The sequence below is a fragment of the Trachypithecus francoisi genome, unplaced genomic scaffold (assembly GCF_009764315.1).
Source record: "Trachypithecus francoisi isolate TF-2019V2 unplaced genomic scaffold, Tfra_2.0 Lachesis_group1, whole genome shotgun sequence".
In the NCBI taxonomy this organism is placed as follows: domain Eukaryota; kingdom Metazoa; phylum Chordata; class Mammalia; order Primates; family Cercopithecidae; genus Trachypithecus; species Trachypithecus francoisi.
This window is the reverse complement of record NW_022681454.1, coordinates 13,752,742-13,776,040: the sequence shown is the minus strand read 5'-3', so window position 1 is coordinate 13,776,040 and position 23,299 is coordinate 13,752,742. Positions and strand designations below refer to the sequence as shown.

The 23,299-nt window shown below is 39.8% G+C and overlaps 1 long non-coding RNA gene across 1 annotated transcript; it reads left to right on the top strand.

Annotated features, from left to right (window-relative positions):
• The first annotated feature begins 1,289 nt into the window (after nucleotides 1-1,289).
• LOC117085159 lies at nucleotides 1,290-21,609 on the top strand. Its single transcript, XR_004437827.1, has 2 exons — nucleotides 1,290-1,339; nucleotides 21,233-21,609. It is a non-coding gene; the product is annotated as an uncharacterized LOC117085159 (long non-coding RNA).
• Nucleotides 21,610-23,299: the final 1,690 nt, after the last annotated feature.

The following is a 23,299-nucleotide window of genomic DNA, read 5'->3' as shown; positions in this document are numbered from 1 at the left end:
CAGCTCCAGGTAAGGTCAGAATCTTCTCCTGTAAACTAGACTTTCAGTTTCGCCAGTGGGGGTGTGTGTTTGGGGGAGGACAACCTCCCTTTTCCCACTTTCACAATTTGGGCACTCATAATATTTGGTGTGCCTCCCAGATTGTGCAGGGGCAACCTGCATCCTTCAGAGGGTCTTTGGGTCCTCTCATTTTTCCTGATTTATTCTTGCATTTGTTCTGGATCTAAGATTCACGATGCAAGCCTCCACATGCTTCTCTGTCCATCTGAGTTGGAGCTGCAATCTATTTCTGCCTCCGATCTGCCACATCCAATACCTTTTTTTCCCCTCAGGTAGTTCTTTAAAGCAGTGTGAGAATGGATTAATACAGTAGGGGTCCAGTTTCAGTCTTCTACATATGGTTAGCCAGCTATCCCAACACCATTTATTGCATAGAAAATACTTTTCCTATTTCTTATTCTTGTTGGCTTTGTTGAAGATCAGATGGCTGTAGGTGTACAGCTTTATTTCTGGGTTCTATATTCTGTGGCATTTATTTATGTGTGTGTTTTGTACTAGCACCATGCTGTTTTTAGTTATTGTAGCCTTACTAGTTTTAAGTCAGGTAATGTGATGCCTCTGGCTTTCTTCTTTTTCATTGGGATTGCTTTGGCTATTTGGACTTTTTTGGTTCCATATGAATTTTAGAACAGTTTTTTTCTAGTTCCATGAAAAATGAATTGGTAGTTTGATAGAAATAGCAGTGAATCTGTAGATTTCTTTGGAGATTGTGGACATTTTAACATTATTGATTATTCCAATCCATGAGCATGCAATGTTTTTTCCATTTATTTGTGTAATCTATGATTTCTTTTAGCAGTGTTTTATACTTCTGCTTGAAGAGGCCTTTCACCTTCTTGGTTAGATTTATTCTTAGGTATTTTATTTTAGTTTTTGTGGCTACTATGAATGGGATGGCATTCTCGATTTGGCTCTGAGTTTGAATGTTATTGGTGCAGCAAAATGCTCCTGGTTTTTGTATATTGATTTTGTATCTTAAAATGTTACTAAGGTTGTTTATCAGTTCCTCAGCCTTTTGGCAGAATCTTTAGGGTTTTTTAGGTCTCTAAAATCCTTATCATCTGTGAAGAGTGATAGTTTGACTTCTTTTCTTATTTGGATGCCTTTTATTTCTCTCTCTTGCCTGATTGCTCTGGCTAGCACTTCTAGTATTATGTTGAATAGGAGTGGTAAGACTGGACATTCTTGTTTCAGTTCTCAAGGGAAATGCTTCCAGGTTTCGTCCACTTAGTATGATGTTGCCTGTGGGTTTATCGTAGATGGCTCTCATTATTTTCAGGTATGCTCTTTCAGTGCCTAAGTTCTTGAGGGTTTTTATCATGCAGGGATGTTAGAATTTAATGAAAGCTTTTTCACATTTATTGAGATGACCGTATGGTTTTTGTTTTTAATTCTGTTTATGCAGTGAATTACATTTATTAATTTGCGTATGTTGAACCAAACTTACATCCCAGGAATTAAGCCTAGGTGATCATGATCAATTAACTTTTTGATGTACTGTTAGATTTGATTTCCTAGTATTTTGTTGAGAATTTTTGCATCTATATCTCTCAGGGATATTGGCCTGTAGTTTTCTCTTTTCGTCATGTCTTCACCAGATTTTGGTATCAAGATAATTGCGGCTTCATAGAATAAGTTGGGAATGAGTCCCTCCTCTTTGATTGATTTTTTGGAATAGTTTTAGTAGAATTGGTACCAGCTCTTCTTTGTATGTCTGGTAGAATTCAGCTGTGAATCCATCCAGTCTATGGCTTTTTTTGTTTGGTAGAATTTTGTTGCTGATTCAATTTCAGAACTCAGTATTAGTCTGTTCATGGTTTCAATTTCTTCCTGATTCAATCTGGGGAGACTGTGTTTCCAGTAAATTATTAATTTCTTGTAGAATTTGTAGTGTGTGTGCATAAAGGTATTGATCTTTTGTATTTCTGTGGAATATGTCACCTTTGTCATTTCTAATTGTGGATATTTTCTTCTTCTCTCTTTTTCTCTTGTTAATGTAACTAGTGGTCTACTGATCTTGTTTATCCTTTCAAAAAATAGCTTTTGATTTCATGGAGTCTTTGTAAAAATCCTGGGGTATAAATTTTGTTCAGTTCTTATCTGATTTTAGTTATTTTCTTCTACTAGCTTTGGGGTTAGTTTGATCTTGTTTTTCTAGTTCCTCTAGGTTTGCTCTTAGATTATTAATTTGAGATCTTTCTAACTTTTTGAGGTAGGTGCTTGGCACTATAAACTTCTCTTGACACTGTTTTTGCTGCAACCCAAAGATTTTGGTATGTTGTGGTTCTGTTTTCATTTATTTCACATAATTTTTTGATTTCTGACTTAATTTCGTTCTTTACCCAAAAGTTATCCAGGAGCAAGTTGTTTAATTTCTATGTAATTCTGTGGTTTAGAGAGATCTTCTTGTTATTGATTTTTATTTTTATTCTACTGTGATCTGAGAGTATGGGTTGGTACTGTTTTGATTTTTTTTTAATGTATAGAGACTTGCCTTATGGTGAACATCTGGTCAGTCTTGAAGTATGTTCTGTGTGCAAATGAGAAGAATATATATTCTGTGGTTGATGGATGGAGTATTCCGTAGATGCCCATTAGGTCCAAATGGTGAAGTATCAAATTTAAGTCCAGAATTTCTTTTTAAATTTTCTGCCTCAATGGTCTGTCTAAGTTGTAAGTGGGATGTTGAACAGGGCTTCCTCCACTATTATAATGTGGTTAAATCTTTTCACATTTCTAGAAGTAGTTGTTTTATGAATCTGGGTGCTCCAGTGTTGGGTGTGTATATATTTAGGATAGTTAAGTCTTCTTGTGGAAGTGAGCCCTTTATCATTGTGTAAAGGCCTTCTTTGTCCTTTTTTACTGTTGTTGGTTTAAAGTCTGTTTTTTTTTTTTTCTGATATAAGAATAGTGACCTCTGCGTTTTTGTTTTCCATTTTCATAATAGATCTTTATCCAACTATTTATTTTGAGTCTATAGGTATCATTATGTGTGAGATGGGTCTCTTGAAGTCAGAAGATGAAGGGATCTTGGTTTTTTAAAATATACAAATTGTCATTCTGTGACTTTTAATTTGGATTGTTAGACTTATTATCGTTCAAGGTTAATATTGATATGTGATGTTTTGAGGCTATCATGAAGTTACTGGCTTGTTGCTTTGTAGTTTGTATTGTGTGGTTGTTTTACAGGGTCTGTTGACTATGTACTTAGGTGTATTTTTGTGTACTTAGGTGTATTTTGTGGTAGCTGATATTGTTCTTTGTTTCCATGTTTAGAATGCTCTTAAGAATCTCTTGTAAGGCTGGTCTAGTGGTAATGAATTCCCTTAGCATTTGCTTGTCTGAAAAGGATTTTATTTCTCCTTTGCTTATGAAACTTAGTTAGGGAGGAATATGAAATTGTCAGTTGAAATTTCTCTTTTTGAAAAATGCTAAATGTAGACCCCCAATCTCTTCTGGCTTATAAGATTTCTGCTGTTAGCCTGATGGGATTCCCTTTGCACATGACCTGACCTTTTTCTCTAGGCCTTTCTCTTTAAGGATTTTTTCTCTTGCATTGACCTTGGACAATCTGGTATTTCCATGCCCTCGTGTTCATTTTGTACAGTATCTCATAGATATTTTCTGGATTTCTTGTATCTAGATGCCTACCTGTCTTGTAAGATTAGGAAAATTTTCTTCAACTGTTCTCCTTAATATCTTTTCCAGGTCATCTGCTTTTTATCCTTCTGTCAGAAATACTAATGACTCATAGGTTTGGCTGCTTTACACAATACCATATTTCTTGAACACTTTGTTAATTTTTTAAAATTTTGTTTTTTTTTTCTGATAGGATTAGTTGGAAAGACCAGTCTTCAAACTCTGAAATTCTCTCTTCTAGTTGATCAGGTCTACTGATAAAGCTTTCAATTGTATTTTGAAATTCCTTAAGTGAGTTTTTTAATTCCAGAAGCTCTGATTGATTTCTTTTAAAGATGTCTCTCTTTCTTCATTTCCTCGATTGCTTTACAAGTTTCTTTGTGTCAATCTTCAACCTTGACTTGGATCTTGTTGAGCTTCCTTGCAATCCATGTTTTGAATTATTTATCTGTAAATTCTGAGTCCCATTTCCATTAGGGGCCATTGCTAAAGAGCTAGTGTAATACTTTGGTGGGGTAATTATATTCAGAATTTTCATGGCCACCAGAATCTTTGTACTGGTTCCTTCCTATCTGGAGATACTGGCAGTTTTAATTTTTGTGATTTTTTTTTTTTGTGGGTAGGATACTTTATTTTTCCTGTTTTTTTTCTATAATATATTTTTCCCCCTTCCTTCCACTCACTCCTTAGAGGGTACAATTGTAGAGAATGCTGGGTAGGATCTTTTGGCTTTGCTCCTATGGCCCTATGCAATTCTTTTTGCAGGTTTTGTATTGGGCTGTGCAGTTTGACATACAAACCAGTAGAGGGTGCTTATAGGTAAGAACTGGCTGTGGCCAACATGGCTGGGTATATACTTGATCCTTGTTTACTGGCAGAAGCTCCCTGTTGCTTCAGTCAATGGGCTGATTTGTGAAATGCATAGTGGTCTGAGCTTCTTGCTTAGCCCCAAGGGGATAGTGACCATTGTTGAGCAGGGCCACACTGAGCAGGTACTCCTATGGGTCCTCTGATTGCAGGCACAAGCCCTAGTGCTGAGGGAGAATCTGGTAGATGGCCACCAAATGTCCAGAGGTGTGCCTAGCGGAAACCTTCTTGGCCCCAAGTTCTCCACATGGGGACAGGGGGCAGTCTAAACTCCTAATCCAGGAAAATGGGTCCTCTCAATGCCTGGAGATCTGCCTGGGCTTGGAGTGAAGGAGGGCTCCCATATACTAAGATCTCTACGCAAAAGTGGTGGGGCAACTCAAGTGGCTGATCCAGGTGAGAAGGTGCTTTGAATGCCTGGAAATCTGCCTGGGCAGGGAGCAAAGAAGACCCTGCTGCACTGTGATCTGTGTCCATTAAGGGTGCGGCAGCTCAGGCTGCTGGTTCAGGTGAGCTGGTGCCCTGAATGTGTGGAGATCTGCCTGGGTGTGGAGCAGACAGGGCTTTGCTATACCACAGTCTATGTCTAGGTAAGGTAGAGTGGCTCAGGCTGCTAATCCAAGAAGCTGTTGCTCCGAATGCCTGGAGATCTACTTGGGTTTGGAGCAGGGAAAGTCTCTCTCTACTAGGATTTCTGCATGGGAAGAGTTGGGCAGGTCAACCTCCTGATCAGGCGAGTGGGTGCTCTGAATGCCTGGATATTTCCCTGGGCATAGAGTAGGGAGGGTCCTGCTACATCACAATCTGTGTCTGTGAAGGGTAGGGCACCTCCTGCTGCTGGTTTGGGTGAGTGGGTGTTCTAAATGCCTGGATTTCAGCATGGGAGTAAAGCAAAACATGTGAAATGCTTAGAACAGTGCCTAGCACATGATAAACATTATATATTAGATATATATTAGAATATATTAGATAATATTATATATTAGATAATATTATTTACTCCTGAAATTGCTGTTTATTATGTGCCAGGGAGATGAGTGGTGGGGGCAGCATCAGGGTATGCTATTGGGTCTGTAACTTGCAGCCCTCTCTTTTCTACCAGAGTTTTGAAATAATTGAGAAATAGGCAAGAAAATTAGCAAATAGAGAAGAAAATGTTAGATTTATTATTGATAGGGTCTATGTAGACATACATCTTATAGACTGAGTTTGAAAAATGGGTTTGCTAACTCCAACTCCCTGTCTAGGTCTTGAATTAGCCCACCCTGGCAAAGTTGGATGCTAGGTCACTTCTCTCACTGGTACAGGTGTGGAAGGGAAGAGAGAGAAGAGATTCCCAGGGCTTGGGGTCCTTGTAAATTAGCTCCACACTATGAACCAATGTCTACTGCTGTTAACCAGGCAAATGACTAAACCTCAGTGAAGAGTAAAAGGTGAAGCATGAGAAAAGGTCTTTTATCTACTAAATAAAATGGGGATAGCCTGTTCAATGATGCGAAATCAAGCATAGGAAGTCTTGTATGTCTTCAGAAAACACTGAGTCATGCCAAAAGATGTCTTCATGCTATGAATAATTTTTGTGACCATGGTTGCAAGTATTCTTCACGATCACATAAACCAAGTAAGAAGAAAGGGAACTGAGTGCTCACAACTTCCCAGTGATGATCCAGCACTTTATGTGCATCTCTCAGGTGGCCTCGGCTGCTCATGGTGGAGAAAGTAGGGATTGGGAATATTCCACATATGTCTATGGGCCCAAGAGGAGAGAGTAGGATGCTCAGGGAAAAATAAGACCCACATGTGAGTCTGCATTTATATACATGTTCTTTCCAAAATAACTCTCATAATTCACACTTGTTTGGTGATTTATTTTTTACTTTATTAATCATATTTTATTGTAGTAAAAATGCTTCCCACATGATCTACCCTCCTAAACATTTTTTAAAATTCAAGTGTACAATATTGAAGTATGCAGGATTGCTGACTATACGTACAACAATCTTTAGATCCCTAGAATTTATTCAACTTGCTTGACTGAAACTTTGGACCTATTGACTAGTAACTCACCTTTTCTCCCTCCCCACAGGCCCGGGCAACCACCAACCACCATTACCCTCTTTGATTCTATGAATTTGACTATTTTAGGTATTTTAGATATCTCATGTAGGGGAAATCATGTGGTATTTGTCTTTCTGAAACTGGCTTATTTTGCTTTTAGTGAAACGTTTTTAAGATTCATCCATGTTGTCACATATGGCAAAATTTCCTTCTTTTTAAAGGCTAAATAATATTCTATTCTATGTATATGCCACATTTTCTTTATCCATTCACCTGTCAATGAACATTTAGGCTGTTTTCACATCTAGGCTGTTATAAATAGTGCTGCAACAAATGGGAAAGCTAATATCTCTTAGAGATCCTGATTTCACTTCTTTGGGATGAATACCCAGAAGTGGAATTTATGGATCATATGGTAGTTCTATTTTTAATTTTTTGAGGAACCTCCATACTATTTTCCATTGTGGCTACACCATTTTTTTAAATTCTCACTAACAGTGTGCAAGGGTATCAATTTTTCCATATTACCAGCACTTGTCTTTTGTTTTTTGATAATGGCCTTTTAGATACATTCAATCCTTTGTTCCTTAGGACAACCCTGAGAGGTGACCTCTCAGGGTTAGATAAGAGGAGACTTTCAGGGGAATCTGAGAGTATTGAACATTGCTTTCTGCTCCCAAATTCCCTTACAGACCTGCTGGACTATTTTCAGCCTAAGTGTCAGTAGGTAGGTGTAGGGCACAGAGCTTGGGCACTGGGTTATAACTGCAAGCAAAAGCAGACACAATCCTTCACTTTGGGGAACTTTGTGGGAGAGAGGTGATGGCAAGTAGCCACCATGATAAATGTAAAAGGGGAACTCTGACAGCTCTATGAGGGCCAGGGTACATATGTAGTAGACTGTATAATGGGGTAAGGGTTGAGAAGAATATTCTGGACAGAGGGAATAATGCATGCCAGAGTCAGAGGGCACACTTGAGAAAGCTAGCATGGCTGACGTGCAGAGCAAAGAAAGGCAGCAAATGTGTTGCTATCCCCACTTACAGATGGAAATACAACCTCAGAACATGTGGCTTGCAATATCACCACCAGGGAGTAAAGGAGCAGCACCTAGAAGTATGTAATTAACTCCAACACTACCACACCAACCTCTCCCTCCATGCTAAACTTGTGGAGGGAGGAAAAAAAAAAAAAAAAACCTAGCACAGGTGTGGTTGGTTAGCTTTGAGTTTCAGGGGAAGGAAGCTCGTGGGTAGATTAATTGTTTCCCAATATCACAGAGCACCAGAATGTGTGCAGCAGAAGCTAAGCACAGTAGCCAAGCAGTTGCAAATCCCCTCACAGGCCTGCTGGACCCTACCTATTATCTACACCTCCCCCTTCCCCCACAACAACTCATGCACAGCAGGACCTTTGAACTCCATGGCACTTATATTTCTGTTTGACATTTTTGTTTTTAACTTTTTTAATACATGTCTCAGATGAGTTCTCAGAACTTTTCAAGAAATGTGAGGAAACTTTATGTACTAGAATAAACAGAGGCTGACAGCTGTGAAAAGATAGGCATATACACACCCATGCATACACACACGTCCATTTATCACTATCATGTCCTGTGACCTGGAGGGATCCCCTGCTTGTTGTTTTCCCAATCCCACCAAACCAGTGGGAGAAAAGGGTCAATAAAACTTGAGACCCTTTCCCCTTCTCTTCAACCATACACGCAGACACGCATCTCTGCAAGTGTTTTTCAGGGGCTGCACATCCCTTAAGTCTGAGCCTGGATACCTCTACCATTCTCTTTGTTCTTTTTGACTCTCTTCTCCTCATCCCTTGTTTTTGATTTGACTGTCAGCCTTAGGGCCTTCAAAAAGCACAGGGGCTGTGGAAAGAGCAGTGGTATGGAGATCAGAAACCTGCCTGCCTGGATTACTTCTACCACTTACTAGCTCTGTGCCCTTGGGCAAGTCACCTATTCTTTCTGAGCATTTGTTTGCTCTTGGGGTTATCACCTACTGTTTAATTTTTGGTAAGGATTTAAATGAGTTCAACATTGCAGTGCCTGATGAGTGGATGAGAGTTGTAGTGATTCATGGGTGTTTCTGAGTCTCACATCACTGTGTATAAATTGAAGGTGTTCGTCCAGCTGATCTCTGATATTTTCCAGGTCACAGAGTCTCTGATTCTTGGCTGTTCTCTGTCTCTTGGGATCTCCATTGACTTATTCCCCTTCTAACCACATCTCTGCTCCTTACAGGCTTAACTCAGGGCATTGTGAGGAGCAACTCCATGTATAGACTTGTTTGGTGATAATGGTGCTTTCTCAGCAGCAAGACTAGAGACTCATGGTGAGGAAGGATCATTGGTTCTGAAACTGAGTGCTAATGCCACGAGGGAGACCAAGTCTGTCTGAGTCACAAATTTGGGGAGAGAGGTGACCTCTCAGGGTGAGATAAGAGGAGACTTTCAGGGGCATCTGAGAGTATTGAACATTGCTTTCTGCTCCCAAATTCCCTTACAGACCTGCTGGACTATTTTCAGCCTAGGTGTCAAGTTTCATTACCATCACTGAGGACTCCTTTGGGTTTCCTTTATGACTGTGCAAAGAAATGAGCATCTCTCAGAAAGGCAGATACTGATGGGAAGTGAGTCAGCCTCAGAGCCAGGGGAATCAGGGCTCTTTCCAGTCCCTCTCAGCCACTGATCTGCTATGTGGGTTTTGGCAGGTGACTCAACCTTTGTGATCATCCTTTTCCTAACTTACATATTAGAGAGTCATATTAGATATTTCCTAGGGTTTATTTGAATATTTCCTAGGGTTGCATAATATATTGGCACCAATATGTGTTCAGAAGAACCATGAAAGATAGAAATTTAGGTGTAGGTTTTGTATGACATGATATAACTTTGGCTGCAACCAAGTTTAACACTTAGCCAACAAGAGAAAGCGGCATGGTGTGATGATTATATGGATGGCTGTTGACTGTTTCAAATCTCATTTCTACCCTTCTAGCTGTCACCTTGGAGCAGATTCTGTGACCTCCAGTTGCTTTGTTCATTGCCACATGTTACTTTTTTGTTGAAATAGAAAGAATTGTAAGGCTATAGTATATTATTGTGGGATTAAGGCATTACAGGCCCCTGTTTTAAAAGGTAAATGTGATCTTTTAATAGGGAAATAGAAACGTGGGAGTATAATATTCAAGTGTGGAATTGTAAGATAGTGCCTTCACTAAGAATTTCTAGGTAGGCCGTATATTCATCTGTTTGTCTATCCATCCATCTTTCCTTTCCTTCCTTTTATCCATGTATTATCAAGTCCTTCATTTTTTCATGTATACATCCTTCCATACATCAACTTATTCATCTGTCCATCCTTATCTATCTATCTTCATCATGATAATTTATCTCTTACCCATTTTGTTTTGCCCATCTACCCATCCATACACTCACATATCAACATATTCATCCATACACTCTCTCATCTACCTATCTTTTTATTCATCCACTGTTTCATTTATTTTCTTCCCCTCCCCTCCCCTGTCCTCCCCTCCCCTGCCCTGCCCCTCTCCTCCCCCCTCCCCTCCCCTCTCCTCTCCTCTCCTCCCCTCCCCTCCCCTCCCCTCCTCCCCTCCTCCCCTCCCTCTCCCCTCCCTCTCCCCTCCCCTCCCCTCCCCTCCCCTCCTCCCCTCCTCCCCTCCCCTCTCCCCTCCCCTCCCCTCCCCTCCTCCCCTCCCCTCCCCTCCCCTCCCCCCCTCTCCTCTCCTCTTCCCTCCCCTCCCCTCCCCTCCCCTCCCCTCCCCTCCCCTCCCCTCTCCTTCCTTCCTTCCTCCTTCCTTCCTTCCTTCCTTCCTCCCTCACCTACTCAGTCATTAACCTCCATGTATTGACTGGTATTCTGCTAGGTGTTTGGTAATGTAACAGTAAAAAGGCTCATTATTTGCCTTCAAGAAGTTTGTGTTCTGTTTGAAGAGCAAGCAATTGCAGTATAGTATATCCTATGATAACTGGGGCTCTTAATCTGTATGTCCAATGCCTGGATCTTAAATGGCCTTCACAGTTGGGCAGACAAGGGGAAATCAGTGTGGCTCTATCCTGAGACCAGCAGGGCTGTGCAGGTGGCTTCATGCACATGCCTTAGGCCCAGTGGAGCCCTCAGTTCTGATGTGGATATCCTGCTGTCTAGCATGTTGTCTTTGGAATGAGCAAAATCTCTTGCAGTTCTTCAAATATTTGAAAACACCAAGTACATTTGGCAAAGTCTTCTCCTTTGAATTTTAAAATCATGTTTTATTTAAGGGAAATGACTTTCATAAATTTCTGACCCATTTGAGCTTTATATCATTGTAATATTCTTTAAGAGCCAATTCGTATCCAATAAGGTTTTTCACCTTGTTTAATGACTTTTTAAAATTCTCTTTTCTTGCAATCAAAACTGTATAAGCCAATTTGAATGCTGGAGAGTTCAAGTTCAGTTCAGAGTGCTCAAATCATGAATTCTGAGAGAACTTTAAGTTGCTGAAATGAGTTCTGCTCATTTATATTCGACTCTGGTCCCCAGTGATTAGCCCTGGGTGGACTCAGCATGGACACCATCTGAAGGATGAAAGACTGGACTTTTCACTGAACATTTAAAAAACAATTTAGCCAAATCTTGCCTTATACATGTCTAACTTTTCCCAAGCAGAGAAACTGGGCTTATGTTTCTGAGAAACCGAGAAGGAAGAAGTATAAACCAACTAGTCTTTATCATGCTGCACTTCAACTTGATCTTGTTTTATATACATAACACAGTCCTAGGTGGTAGACGTTATTTCCATGTTAACAATGAGGAAACTCAGGCCTAAGAGGGTAAGTTGATTAAAGCCACACAGCAAGGAAGTAGAAGAGAAGGTCATCAGGACCTCTGAAATCAAGCCTCGTGACCTCTGAAAGTTCTCTTCCTATATGATCCTTGCTTCATAAACTACTAAACTATGGTGAGGGCTGCCACTGGGCAGTGTGTTGGGTACTGGATATCAGCACATGACTTCATTTAATTTTTGCTGTAATCAGGAATTGAAGCCTGTGAAACATAAATAACCTGTCCCAAGTCACAGAGCAGAGCTAAGCAGACTTGGGATTTAATCCTGGCTTCACCATTATTTAAGTTTCCAGAGGTCACAGTAGTACATTACCATATATTTGGTGGTATAAAGTGATAGAAATGTATTGTGTCACAGGTCTTGAGCTCAAAAATCTGAAATCAAAGTGCCTGCAGGGCTAGAGCGCTCAGGGAGAATCTGTTTACTGCCTCTTCTTGCTTCCAGCATCTGTAGGCAATCTTTGGCTTGTGGGCACTTCTTTCTCTGCTCCATCTTAACATCATTTTCTCCTCTGTGGTCTTCTTACATGAACATTTATTATTTTATTTTGGTCACATGCAGATTGTTCAAGGGATCTCTTCATCTCAAGATCTCTAACAATCCCACTTGCAAAGACTTTCTATCCTAATGAGGTCAAATTCACAGGTGCTGAAGATTGGGTCGTGAACATATCTTTTTGTAGGAGCCACTTGTTGGTTGGTGACTATGCAACTTAAGCCTCTCTGCTGTCTCACTTCTTCCACAGAGTGATAATGCTGGCAGTTCTTATCCCACAGTATTGTTGTGAGAAATGAAGAGCAAGGATGAGTCCTTGGAGTTATTGCAGCACTCAGAATCCACTGACTGCATGGACTATTCATTGCATATCACACACAAGGTCACGTCAACAGACTCTTACATCACCACAGGCTGATAAAAGATGACATATTAAGCCAATCTTGTGAACCAACACTTTACCTATAAAAATTTGCTCCCCGGCTTTGACCCAGAGAGTGGTCTTGTCCTATGTTCTTTCCCAACACCCCTTTATCAGGTGGTTTTAGGGGACCTGCTCTTAAAATACAGCAAGTGTTTTCCCTTAGGAACATTTTTCTGCCTGGAATTTGAGAGTCAAGAACCTCAGTATGCTGATAACCTGGTGACTTGAAAGATGACAAAGGCTTTTCAGAACTGGCCTGGGGCTAATTTACAAATAAATTATGATTCCTGACTTACATCACAACTTGCAAACCTGCAATACAGCATCACTTCTGTGGAGAAATATGTGGATGCCCACCAAAGAACCAGGAAAATTCTGAACAAACTTGAAAACAAAACCTATTTCTAAATTCGGCGAATCTTTATATTGATGAGTTAAGTGTAAGTTCTGGGTTTATAGCAGCACAAATTGCCCCAACTTCTTCTCTGTCTTTCTGCTTCTCTCCTTTCTTCCTTCCCTTGCTTCCTGTTTTCTGTATCTTGCATCAAATCCCTGCAACACTCCATCACATGCCAGGACCTGCATTAGCTCAGGAGGTACATGATATGGGCTCATATTCCAGAGGAGAGTAAGGGGCATGGACAAATGGATCACCCTGTGATGTTTCATAATGGAGGATACAGAGAGTTCTGGGGCCACATGCTCTCTTACAACATTGGCCATGATGGGGAGACAGGGAGGAGAGATGGGGAAAGAGACTGGGTCACAGAGGTGTTTGAGTTTTGCCTTGAAGGGGCAAGTGGTACAGGCCTGGTAGAGGAAACACTGCATACAAAGGCTTAAAGGCAAAACAGCAAGTATCAGTTTCAGAGAACAACAGGTTTTTTAAATGTGATCTGAGTATAGGAACATAGCAACGCCCAAGGCTTAGAGGAAGAACCAAGCACACCACACTGAAATCAAAGGCCATCATCAAAGGGTCTGAAGCTAAAGACTGGCAAGGCCGGATCAAGTTTTTTGAAAGATTTATCTGGCCTTTACAAGAGAATGGATCTGAGGGGAATTGACCTACAATAAAGGAGACTAGTTATGATATTTTTTGACTAGTTTATGGTTCCCTGTAGCTCAGGCATTGTTCTAAGCACTTTAAATGCAGTTTCACTAGCTTAGCCCTCACGACAATCTTAGGAGAAATGTCTTCTCTCATTTGGCAAAGAGAGAATAAATAACTTGCCCAGGGTCAGCCAGCTAATAAATGGCAGAACTAGGATTTGAACTGGGGTTGCTGGCTCTAGAAAATGAAGATCCAGATTAGGTCCATGACCATGGGAGGTGGAAGGTCTAGACCTTAGGGCCTGAATGTCAGGAAGAAGTGAGGGAGGCAACAGAGTTCCTCAGTCCCATTCATGTTGAGGCCTGGTTATGTGATCTGCTCTTCCCTCACCCATCCTCACTTCTACATTCTGTCCTCCAAGAGCTTCTGCACATCAGTGTTCCCAGGCCTGACTTCTTTCAGCAGGATCCTGAAACCAGGGTGGAGTTAGTCCAGAAGATTTTATAGTGGTTTGATATCCAGGCTCTGGAGTCAGGTTGCTGGATTTGCATCTCTGCTTTCTGCTTTTTAGTTCCTTGCTCTTCAGGACATGGTTAGTGGATCAGCAATATCAACTTCTTACAAATTCAGAATCTCAGGCCTCACCTAGACTTTCATCTTCAGAGTCTGCCTCTTATCAGTTGATTCTAATTGTATTCATGTTTAAGAGGCACTGTTCTTCCTGTATAACTTGGAGCAAATTATGTAACCCCTCTCAATCTCCAGTTTCCTCATCTGAAAATAGGGGGGTTAATAATATCTTCTTCAAAGGGTGATTTGGAAGAATATTAAGTGTAGTTCAGAAGCATAGGACAAACATAAAAAATGTCACTTACTGTTACTTAGTTCTTATGGTAAAGACCAATTTTTGTGTACCAATTTACAGCTTACAAAGTACAAATCCATTATCTTAGCTGGTCATCATAACATCTTGTAGAACAGATGAGGAATGAACTGAGGCTCTCAGAAATGGCACGACATACCCAGAGCTGTATTTGAAGTCTATCACAAATGCTCCATTTTCAGAGGGAAATTGGGCACAGATACATACATTGCTTCCTCTATTCTCTTTGGGCAGAGATATTTTCATGGTGAAGAAGGAAAAGGAGGAGATAAGTTTACCAAATTCATATTGTAAGTCAGCAAACTTTCAGAGATCTTCTATACAGACAGAACATTAGCCTGCCAGGTCTAGAGAACCAGAAATCTGTACTGCTACTTTGCTCCTTTAGACCCACTTCCACCCTTCTCTTTCCTCTTCTATGCCTCTGGAGAACAACCTGTATAGACCACATTAGTGGATTCCTCTGTCTTCAAAATTCTGGATGAGTTTCTTGGACCGGGACCCTCAGCAGAAGGTAGTGGGTGAGAAGCGAATGACAATGGAGTATTTATTTCCCAACTCCTTTTCTTTAGGTTGCTCAATGTTGGTGGCATCTGGAAGCCCTCCCCTTACTATTACCCTCTCTGAGGTTTAGTACTTACTCTCAATCCTTGTCCTTTCAGGCCTAGCATTGGAGAGAACTCTCTATTTTGCAAGTCCTGGGTACTCTGCCAGAATTCCTTATACTTTATCTGCATCCAGGCCTCACCTACCAAATCCTGCTATGAGCCAATTAGAATGAACCATTTTTAGTCCATTTTCATATTTCTATGAAGAAATATCTGAGACTGGGTAATTGTTTTAAACAAGGAGGTTTAATGGACTCACAGGTCCACTTGGCTGAGGAGGCCTCACAATAATGGCAGAAGGTGAAGGAACAGCAATGGCCTCCCCTGCATGGTGGCAGGCGAGAGGGCATGTGCAGGGGAGCTGCCTTTTAACCATCAGATCTCATGAGACTTATTCACTATCATGAACAATGCAGGAAAAACCTGCCCCCATAGTTCAATCATCTCCCACCAGGTCCCTCCCACATCACGTGGGGATTATTATAATTCAAGGTGAGATTTGGGTGGGGACACAGAGCCAAACCATATCAAACCATCTATTTCCTTCTATGACCCTGACTGATGGAGATGGGGGAGGAGACATCATTTTCCAGAAGAAACCTTAGGCTCAGTGAGGAGAGCGATGTATCTATTTTCACATGATTGGTTAATGATGAAGTCAAGTCTAGAATCCAATCACATGAGTCTCATTCACTATTTTCTTATATGGTGTTCTCTTTGCCTTACTTTTTCTTTCACTTTCTTCCAAGGCTCCGTAATTAATTCTGTATCCCCAAGTTTGTATTCTATTTCTTAAAGAGATTCTCCCAAATTGTATAAGTCTCAGACTTCATGCAGCTAGGTGCCTTCCCTTTGTCTTGGGAGAGAAGTCTAGGCATGTAGACCTTTCATACATCTTGACCATGCATCTTAGGCTTAAGCTAAGGGGGAAGGCTGGGTAGCGGAGAGCTGAGGATTCCTCAGGAGGTTCCAGCTCCAGTAAAACCTAGACAGTCACTCTTATGAATCTATCCACTTGGCTTCTGGGACCAACCTGCCTGCACTTCCCTATTGCTTCTCCCTTTTCTATGTCCCACACAGCACTCCCTTCATTCCTGGCCACTGTGGATGGTGACACAGGTGCCCTTCTTACTATCATGTTACTAAGATAGCACAAAACTCTCTTGAAGTCTTTTGAGAATGTTACAGATGAGACTAGGAGTAAAGGAATAAGAACATAAAAATCTGGGAATCCTCAGAATATGGTACTATTTGAAATTAGCTACTGCATAATCCTAGCCTTTACTGACTTGGATATGGAGCTAGACCTTCTCTTTCCTAGATCCTCTGTTATATCCCTAATGAACACATCTTTTGTAACTCTCCTAGGAATGGGTTCTATAGTTGCCCATCGAGTCACCATAACTTCTTTCATTTACCTCTCTCGTCTCCTTTAGATAGGCTACTGGGGCAAGACAATGGTGAACAAAGTGGCTAGAGTAGCCACCTTGTATCATTACCATAAGATGACCTTGAAAATGAAGGTCACCCAGAATAGCCACATAATTGCAAGGATATCTGCCCATCATCAATGATTCATGAGGGTTTATTCTTTTTCATTTCCTTAGTCTTCTCCAAACACCATGTCCTGGCAAACTCTATGTCTCTGTACTGTGGGTTCTCCCTGTCCAGAGCACCTTCTTCCCCAGTCCCTGACTGACAAAGTGCCACTGCATTCATGAAACATTTAAAGCTTGACCCTTGCAGAAATACATCTCCTCCTCCTATGAGGACCCACTTACATAAAATAGTGAACTTAATGCCTTATATAAAATAACAAAATGTGCTAACATCTGTTTACAGTATTGTTCTGTTTATATATCACTTTTACATATACTAAAGCCCTTGATCCTGATTTTTAATAGGTATTATACCTATTTTATAGATGAGAATACTACAGGGGAGTGTTGTTGTGATTTTTTTTTTTTTAAAGATCACTGGCAATGTAATAATTATCCTTAGTCATAGCCTTGCTGTAAAACAGTGGAAGAAGGAGGTTCAAAGTTTGAGATGGGGCATGTCTGGAACTCCACTCCACTAATCCATTCATTAATGGCATTGTCTATGGCCTTGATCCCTATAGAAAAAATGGATTTATGACAATATAATTTAGTAGAAAGAATGAAATAAACTCACACAACCCTGGGCTCAAATCTGGGTTAACTAAGCAAGTGACAACATCTCTGAGGCTATTTCTACTCTGTATTTTGAAGATTTTAATAACAATGGCCTACACTGCTAATTTTCCCTCAGTATCTATTTTCTTCTTTATTAGAAAAATCACTAGCCAGAATGAGGACTACATTTTCCAGGTACTCTTAAAGCCTTTGACTAAGTATTGGCCAGTGATATTCATGCTGAAGTGTTATAGGTTCTTACTTGGGCAATATTTTTAAATTAATTTTGTAAATTTTTTATAGGCTTAGTAGGTACAGGTACTATTTTGTTACATGGATGTACTGCATAGTGGTAAAGTCTGGGCTTTTAGTATAGCCATTATCTGAATGGTACACATTGTACCTGTTAAGTAATTCCTTATCCCTCACCCTTCTCCCACCCTTCTGAGTCTCCAGTGTCTATTATTCCACACTCTATGTCCATATGTACACATTATTTAGCTACCACTTATAAGTAAGAACATGTGGCATTTGACTTTCTGTTTCTGAGTTATTTCACTATAGATAGGCTTAAGTTAATCCTTTGCTGCATGATTTTGTTCTTTTTTTTTGTGCCAAGTAGTATTCCATTGTATATATGTATATACCACATTTTCTTTATCCATGGATGGACACTTAGGTTGATGTCATATCTTTGATATTATGAATAGTCCTGTGATTAACATACAGGTAAAGGTATCTTTTTGATATTGTGATTTCTTTTCTTTTGGGTGTATACCCAGTAGTAGGATAGCTGGATCAAATGGTGGATCTGCTTTTAGTTCTTTGGGCAATCTCCATACTGTTTTCCATAGAGTTAGCACTAATTTACATTCCTACCAACATTGTATAAACAATTTTGTTTTTTCCCCACATCCTCACCAACATCTTTTTTTTTTTTTTTTTTTTTTTTTTTTTTTACTTTTTAATAGCTGTTCTGACTGGTTTAACATGGTATCTCATTGTGGTTTTAACTTGCATTTCTCTGATGATTAGTTATGTTGAGGATTTGTGTCATGTGTTTCTTGGCTATTTTTATGTCTTCCTTTGAAAAATGTCTGTTTGTGCCCTTTGTTCATTTTTCAGTGGTATCATTTGGTTTTTGCTGTTGAATTGAGTTCCTTATAGGTTCTGGATATTTATCCTTCATTGAATACATAGTTTGCAAATATTTACTCCCAATATGCAGGTAGAATTTTACTTTGTTGATTTCTTTTGCTGTACAGAAGCTTTTATATTTATTTAAGTCTATTTTTAAAAATTTGATTTTGAGGTCTTAGTGGTGAATTCTTTGCCTAGGCCTATGTCTAGAAGAGTTTTTCCTAGGCTTTTTTCTACTATTTTTTATAGTTTCAGGACTTACATTTAAATCTTTAATCCATCTTGAGTTAAATTTTATGTATGATAAGAGATAGGGGTTTAGTTTCATTCCACTTGGTGAGCTAACTTTCCCAGCACCATTTATTGAATAGTGTGTTCTTTCCCCAGTGTGTTTTTGTCAACTTTGTCAAAGATCAGTTGTCTGTAGGTATTTGGATTTATTTCTAGGTTTTCTATTCTGTTCCTTTAATCTATGTCTCTATTTTTATGATGGTACCATGCTGTTTTGATTATTATAAACTTGTAGTATAATTTGAAGTCAGATAATGTAATGTTTCCAGCTTTGATCTTTTTGCTTAGGATTACCTTGGCTATTTGGGCTCTTTTTTGGTTCCATATGAATTTTAGGGCTTTTTTTCTCTCTAATTCTGTGAAAAATGACATTGGGATTTTGCTATTCATTTCATTGAACCTATTAATTGCTTCAAGTGTATGGTCATTTTTAACAATATTGATTTTTCTAGTCCACGAGCATGGAATGTTCTTCCATTTGTATTTATCACCCACAATTTCTTTCATCAGCATTTTGTAGTTTTACTTGTGAAGATCTTTTACCTTTTTGGTTAAATATATTCCTAGGTGGTGGTGTTGTGTTGTTGTTGTTATTGTTGTTATAGCGATTGTAAATGGGATTCACTTCTTAATTTGGTTCTCACCTTGCTTATTTTTGATAAATAGAAATGCTACTGATTAAAGGCATCCAAATTGGCAAAAAGGAAGTCAAATTATTTCTGTTTGCTAATGATATGATCTTATACCTAGAAATCCCCAAGGACTCCCTCAAAAGACTTCTAGAGTTGATAAATAAATTTTGTAAGTTTATTTATCAAATTTATTTATTTATTTATTATTATTATTATTTTTAAAGACAAGTGGATCACACCCTTTACATTTATTGTTAGTCCTTATATTGCCCCGCTGGCTGGAATGTGGGCATAGTGACCGGCAGCCAAAGCAATAATTCTGAACTCTGAAGATATCTTGGGAATGAACTTCACACTCAGAGGAGCTTGGGTTCTTGAAAACATTTTGGAACAAAGTCAGTATATAAGTATATTTTCTGTCTTGGAACTTACAAAGAGAGAGCAGTAAACTTTTGCTTAAGCCACTGTTACTTTTTGAGTCTCCCTTACTTTTAGCCCAACCTCACCTTAACCTTACAACATTCTTAGAGTTGTAGTGAATATTAGATATATTGTGTTCAATGTTCCTGACACATGGTAGATATCAAATAAATACTAGTTGTTAGTAATATCACCTAACCTCTCACATACACATATTTAATAAGTTATTGAGACTTGTACTAAATAAAATTTATATTCCAGTGTAAACGTTGGCTGAAAAAAAAAACACTCTTGGGTTATTCTTAATGGAAAGACAAAAAGATAGTTTAGGAACCTTAATGTAAGTTCTGCCTGAAACCAAAGCTGGTCATGCGATAAGCCGTCTTCTAGGACTTGCTCTGCATTAGTGGCAGCTTTGACTCTTCTCCCTAATCGAAGTGACTTGATATGGAAGCAGAAAACTGAGTTCAGATCCTAAGTTTTCCACCATGCTTTGGTTTCATAGTCATACAGAACTCTGATTAATCTGACTATCCAGATAAGCCAATAAAAGAAAAGCTGAGAAATAAGAAGTCATAATGGGGGCAAATGTATTGGAAAGTAGGGGTGGAACTTATGTAAGTAGAATTTTCTGAAGTTTTAGGTGCAGCCATTTGTTTTCATCATCTCTAATTAGTGCACAGATCCTACTACCTCAGAAAGAAGGTATTCAACTTCACTGTGTAAACATCTCACTGATTTGTTCTATTAATATCCCATTTTAGAAGGCTGCTAGTATGATAGAATGTGAAATATACATTTACTGAGTGCCCACCTGTCATGTGTTTTACATATGGTATATCCTTAATCCAGTCCTCATTGTATCATTGTAAATTAAATATTATTGTCCCCAGTAGGAAGATTGGAAGAATGGAAACCAGGAGTGGTAAGCAAGTCATCCAAGGTTATAGAATGAGTAAATAGCAGAACTGGGATTCACACCAATTCTGACTATATCTCCTGTGCTCTTTAATGATACCAGATTTAAAGAACCATATTCTCTTTCCCTTGAGTCAGTTTGAATTCCCACCCTAGCTATGACTAAGATGGGAAAGAATTGGCATTCTGATCCTCTCCCATCCCTGAAGGCACTGACTCTGCACTTTCTGGTAACCCCAACAATTCTGGATCCTAGCTAAGCTACCCACCCTGAGTTAGATGGTTTGATGGGTCTGTGGCAAGGTTGGCATTCAGGAGCTGCATCATGTCCATTTGCTATGCCTGCTTTGGTAACAGCATTGCAGCTGCTGCATAATGACAATCCATAGGACTGCCGCTCTGCACCCCTGCTATCGGTGTGGGAAGGCTCAGGCAGATAGTGTGAGTAAAGCAATGCCAGGTTACTTCTTCCAAGGACATATGAGGCAAATGACGTGGCTAACAGGTTTTCTTAAAAAGGAAAAGCTCATAGTCTGTCACTTCCAAAGGGCTGAAAGGCTGTTTCTGAGCCTATGCCCAAAGATTGAGCATCTGAGTTCTTATGACAAACTCATGGTAAAATGTCTGCAATTTATTTTGGAGCAGTATGATAGATTGCAGTAATGGACACATTTCTTTCCACCTCTCACCATGTTCATGCCCTTTTGCATATAACTCTGCAGCTCCTCCCATGAAGACATGCATTCTTTCCCCCAGTCTTTGGATCTGGGTTGGTCTGGTGATGTGCTTTGACCAATGATGTGGCAGAAGCTGTGAGATGCCAGTTCCAAGTCTTTTCCCACTCACTTTTGGGACTTTGCCTGGTTCTGATGTAAATAAACAAGCTGGGGCTAGCCTGCCGGAGAATGAAAAACTGTGGAGCAGGCAAACAATTGCAATGAAAGCTATTCTGGGTCAGAAGAACTCCCAGCCTGCAGCTGAAGGGGCGACTCATGAGCCATGTTAAACTGTTATTGTTCTAAGCCGGAGCTTAAACATCGACAGAATGTTTAAATTGATTAAATCACTGTAACAATAATAAAAACACTGATAAAATTAATCACTGAGCATTGGGAATCCTGATTATGAGGCAACAGCCAATACAGACATATCAATGAAAATGGTTTTAAAATAGAAAAAGTTTGTGAAATGGTCTGTTAAGTATACTGGGACAGCTATTTGGATACTTTTTCGTTTGTTTGTTTGTTTTTTTTTTTTGAGACAGAGTCTTGCTTTGTTGCCCAGGCTGGAGTGCAGTGGCGCAATCTCGGCTCACTGCAAGCTCCACCTCCTGGGTTCACACCATTCTCCTGCCTCAGCCTCCCGAGTAGCTGGGACTACAGGCGCCCACCACCACACCCGGCTAATTTTTTTGTCTTTTTTGGTAGAGAAGGGGTTTCACCGTGTGTTAGCCAGGATGGTCTCGATCCTCCTGACCTCGTGATCCGCCCGCCTCGGCCTCCCAAAGTGCTGGGATTACAGGCATGAGCCACCGTGCCCGGCTCAGATACTTTTTCTCATTTCATCTTTACATCCATAAAGGCTGTCATTTTACTGAACTCAGTACCAAATACTGTGCCATTAAATAATATGTCATGAAATTTAATTACTATTATATCTACTATATGAGTTATGAGAGATGTCTTATCATTTCCATTTTATAGGTAAAGAAACTGAGTCTCAGGGAGCTTAGGTGAATTGACTAAGCCCTAGGTGACCAGCTGGAAAGTGGCAAAGCTAAGCTTTCGCTTCTGATCTGAATCTCACACCTGTGTTTTTTTTTGTTTTTTTTTTTTGTTTTGTTTTGTTTTTTATCCTTGAGTTTCCACTTTCTTAACTAGCTTTCAAGAGAGGTACTTTTATATCCTATTTTTAGAGGATAACTTGGAGTTTTAGGGACATTAAATAACTTGTCTAAGAACAACCAATTAATAAGTGGAAGACTTGAGTTTTAAACCTAGGACTCACTGACCCCACACTTGCTACAAGCACTCTGTTAAGTGCCAGGTACTGGGCCAGGTACCTTTCACTGACATTCATTGTTAAGAAATAAAATGGAGAAGAACATGTTTATATCTGTGCTAGGATCATGTTATTTCTTTGTTTTAGAAACATGTTCTGTTCTGTTTGAGTGTTTTAGAAGCCCATGTTTTCCAAACCCCAAACTGTAACAGAAAGCAGGTTGTAAAGGAACTGGTGAGAGTTATTGCCCAGAAAAACCAGCTGGGAAGCATTTCAGTGTCAATCTTATTATTGCTTTTAAATTAGCAGTAACTTCAAAAGCCTTTGAAGTAGCTGGCAGGGAATGCCTGAACTGGAGAAAACAATCACGACAGGGTATTCTCAGCAGGCATGTGCTTTATAAATGTTCCTTCTCTTTATGCCTTGGCACTGCAAAAGGTTAGAAAGGAGGTGCAGAGATTGTAGCAGGAAGCTTCTAACTGATGTGGATTTACAGGAAGACCCAATTAGCCTGTCCCTCTCAGTAGCTGAAGTTCCAGCAGAGGGAATAAATTATCTGTGGCAGTGACCGAAGCTGCTGATAACTTCAGAGACCACCTGTGTGGTCTTCCCAAGTCAAGCTCACTGGCAGGCCCTGAGAAACTCTAACCCCAGGGGCCTGATGAATTCCAATCCGAGAGTATAACTAAGTTAAATTGAATGGTGTTTTTCAAAATACCTGAAAAATAAGGTGTTCCCTATCTCCCACACTGAATCCCCTATCTGAAGACATCCACTGGCCATCCTTT